Genomic DNA, 4,327 nt, shown 5'->3' with positions numbered 1-4,327 from the left:
AGATGGATCCCTCGGCCTTAGGGTCAGTCGAGGTGGAGTCCCCCTAGAGGCTAGGCGAGGCAGAGCATAAACCCAAGGGTCAAGCGAGGCGAAGCCCACAACCTCAGGGTCAGACAAGGTGGAGTACTCCCCCTTTGGTTGGGCGAGGCAGAGCATAGACCCAAGGGTCGAGCGAGGTGGAGCCCACAACCTCAGGGTTGGGTGAGGTGGAGTCCTCCCCAGAGGCCAAGCAAGGTGGAACCAGCCCTCAGAGGTCGAGCGAGGCAGAGCGCTCTACCTCGCTGCGTAATGGAATGCTGCGTGGATACACTATATGGGGTTGTCATGGGGAAACAACATCTTATATCTCTGCTAACAAAGATTTAGAGCCATGTTCAAAGAAAAACAAAGATTCAGAGCCAGCACGTCCAAGTTTCAACACTAATATGCGGCAAGTAGTTCAAGAAACCTTTGGATATATAGATACTGAACATCACACAAATGGACCTCATGCATCTGGTTCCCCTGAAGATGGACCAGATGCAGAAACAGAAGCTTTCTTTGATTTGCTTAGGGCTGCTGATGAACCTTTATGGGAAGGATGTGAGCTGTCAAAACTTTCTTTCCTTGTCTTATTGTTTCATGTGAAATCAACCAACAAGTGGAGCAATAAATCAATTAATGATCTACTTCAAATCTTACAGCTAGCTCTCCCAAAAGGTTCAAATATTCCTGCAACATTCGTGGAGGCTCAAAAGATCGTTGCAAAGCTTGGCCTTAAATATGAGAAGATTCATATATGCCCAAATAATTGTCAGCTCTATTGGAAAGACAAGAAAGATGATGACTTCTATTCAAAATGCAAAGCTTCAAGATGGAAAAATAAGCCAGATGAAACATCATTGACAAAAAAGGAAAGAAGAAAGGCAACCCCAAACAAGGTATTGCGTTACTTTCCAATCAAACCTAGACTTAAAAGGCTTTTTATGAACAATGAAATAGCCAAGTTAACTAGATGGCATGATGAGGAGCGTACAAAGGATGGTGCTTTGCGCCATCCTGCTGATTCAGAGGTTTGGAAAATGACTAATTCCCTCCACCCTCACATCGCATCAGATTCTCGAAACATGAGGTTTGGACTAGCAACAGATGGTTTTAACCCATTTGGGAAGTGCAATTCTACCCATAGTTGTTGGCTAGTTGTATTAGTACCATACAACCTTCCACCATGGTTATGCATGAAAGCTTCTTCTCTTATGCTCACTCTAATAATTCCTAGTTACTCTGGAAAGAACTTCCATATATTTATGCAGCCAGTTTATGATGAGCTAAATGAGTTGTTCGACACTGGTATGTCTACATATGATGCATCTCGACATGAGAGATTTCAACTTTATGCTACAATATTGCATACTATGAGTAATTACCTTGGGACAGGGATACTGGCACAGTACAGTGTTCTAGGACAGCTGGGTTGTGTGTCCTATGATGATGAAACAAGTTCAAGGCGCTTGAAACATGGTGTCAAGCAATGTTTCATGGCACACCGACGATTTCTACCCGCTGACCATGAGTTCCGTTATGATGCTAGTTCATTTGATGGAACCGAAGAGCATCGGTCCAGACCTATTTCTTATTCTAGAGAATCTCTTTTAGAAAAGATAAAATCAATTAGTGACTTTGAGAAGTCTAAAACCTGGAAGGGTGTTAGTGGCCTATTTTCTTTGTCTTACTAGAAGTATAATTTGCTACAGCACAATCTTGACTTTATGCACATAGAGAAGAATGTGTGTGAAAATATATTTGGGACACTTTTAGAAATGGATGCCAAATCAAAGGACAACCTACAGTCAAGGAAAGATTTGCAAGAAATGAACATCAGGCCAGATCTACATCCACAAAAAAAGGCTAATGGTAAGTATTACTTGCCTCCTGCTTTGTACAGCATGTCTAAAGAGGAGAAGCAACAATTCTGTAAAGTCCTTCATGACATAAAAGTTCCAGATGGTTATTCTAGTAACATCTCTAGATGTGTAAATGTTGATCAACCAAAAGTTTCAGGCCTAAAAAGTCATGACTGCCACATACTAATGCAACAACTTATGCCACTTGCTTTGAGAGGTCTTCTTCCAAATGAAGTTACATCCGTCTTATTTGATCTGTGTGGATATTTTAGAGAACTGAATGCAAAAGTTCTCCACATCAATGAACTTGAGAAGTTAGAAGAACGAATCATAATGACATTATGTCGGATGGAGATGATATTCCCGCCTGGGTTTTTTCACTATCAATGTGCATCTTGTTCTTCACTTAGCAACAGAGGCAAAAATAGGTGGTCCTGTATGTTATCGGTCAATGTATTTTGTGGAAAGGTATGTTCTCCTTATAAAAATCTAAGAGCCATGTTTGGTACCTTCTCTTTGCATGCTAAATTATCGTTTTTATTAATTTATACTAGTTTGTGCAGGTACCTTGGTGTTTTGAAGTCAACCGTGAGAGATAAAGCTTGTCCAGAGGGTAGCATTGCAGAATCAGTTCTGGCAAAAGAGGCTATGCACTTTTGTTCAACATTTCTTGATGGTTTTCAGACCCTATCTAATAGGCTTTCATGGAATGACGAGAATGATGAGTCACTTGGATGTTCTACTAGACATGCATCAACTCTTTTTCCTCATCCTGGGAAACCACTTGGAAAGCCAAGTAGTTATGTCCTGAGAGGTTTGGCTAAAGTACAAGCACATAGATATGCCCTATTCAATTGTTCTGATGTCGATCCATACCTTAGGTAATATCTCAAAATTGTAAACATATTTTTTTTGCCTCCCATAAATTTTCCTACATGTAAATTATAGAGCTCATGCTGAAGAGATCATCGGAAAAGGAACTGGACATAGAGCCAGCCATAGAAATGTTGAGAACATCCAAAATCAGAGGTTCCATCAATGGTTTAGAAGTCATGTAAGTACCTTAACTCAAAATGCTTTACTTGTAGCACTAACATGCAGAACTAAACTTGTGTATAATTGTACAGATAATGCAGTTAGAGAGTGAAAATAACATTCATGATGTTAAAGATGACATTAGGTGGCTAGCTCGTGGCCTAGTTGAAGCTACAAAAAGGTACCGTGCTTTCAACAGTCGTGGTTTCCGTTTTAGGCCTAAATGGTTGGATAAGGTGACACAAAACAGTGGTGTAGTGCTAACTGCAAAAACATCAAGTTATGCCAGTGCAAGTGATGGTAGGCTAGTTTTAGGTGATGTGACTTACTATGGGAGGATAATTGATATTATTGAGCTTAACTACTCTAGGAAATTTTCTGTGGTACTTTTCAAATGTGAATGGGTTGATGTTATTTCCAAAAGAGGAATAAAGAAGGACAAGTATGGCTACACACTTGTTAATTTCTCATACCTGATACATACAGGAGAAAAGATTGATCATGAACCGTACATTTTTCCTAACCAAGCTGACCAGGTGTTTTATTCTGACGATAAAGAAAACCCTGGGTGCTCTGTAGTCACAAAGATGAAACCGAGAGATATATATGACACAGGTTGTGAACAATGGGAAGATGATGTAGAAAATGAGCCATTCCATGTCACACACCTTGAAGATATGTTCAATAATGCAACTGTAAGACAACAATGGGCAAGAAGAAACATTGAGGGAACCACGGTGGATGCTAGTGATGTTGCAGATGCTGGTGGCAATGGATTGAATGACCAATCATAGTTCATGAGGTGCAGTACGCGACTCTTATTGTGGATGCTCATTTGTTGAATTTATTGAATTCTTACTATAATGACAATTTGTTCAATGGATAAGACACTGAGACTATACCTGTGAACTTAGAGCAAAACATCATTTCTTAATTTTTACGTAGGTGTACAATTATAAGACACTGCATGACAATATTGTTACCATACAATAATATTTTATAATATTTATCATACATCTAATTGTCGTACCATACTTATGTGCAGTCGGCTTGTGTTCATACTAGAAGAGGGTATTCTTCACAAGCTGACACCAGTAGTCCTGTGGTGATGTTGTCTGCACCAAAGATGATGACACTAAAGGGAAGGCTACATATTGGATAAATGATTTTATCTGTGATGAGATGTATCTAGAATTTTATTTAATATGTGATGGAACTCGTTTAGAACAAAATTATGGTTCTATGAGATGAACTTGTTTATGCGAACTTTGGGGATTTGTGAGATCAACTCATGACTATTGTGTTTATTATTGTGTCATATGCCTAGAATTTTTATTGTATTTAATATTTTGGATTTTTTATTTGCTCATTATTCCATAAAAAAATTTATGCTCGGCGGCTGTGGCGAC

General features: G+C 39.2%; 1 pseudogene; it reads left to right on the top strand.

Annotated features, from left to right (window-relative positions):
* Positions 1–293: 293 nt before the first annotated feature.
* LOC136460658 (uncharacterized) lies at positions 294–3,712 on the top strand (annotated as a pseudogene).
* Positions 3,713–4,327: the final 615 nt, after the last annotated feature.

The sequence above is a fragment of the Miscanthus floridulus genome, chromosome 6 (assembly GCF_019320115.1).
Source record: "Miscanthus floridulus cultivar M001 chromosome 6, ASM1932011v1, whole genome shotgun sequence".
NCBI classification, from domain to species: Eukaryota; Viridiplantae; Streptophyta; class Magnoliopsida; order Poales; family Poaceae; genus Miscanthus; species Miscanthus floridulus.
Note: the sequence above shows the minus strand (reverse complement) of the source record. Positions and strands in the feature narration are given on the sequence as shown.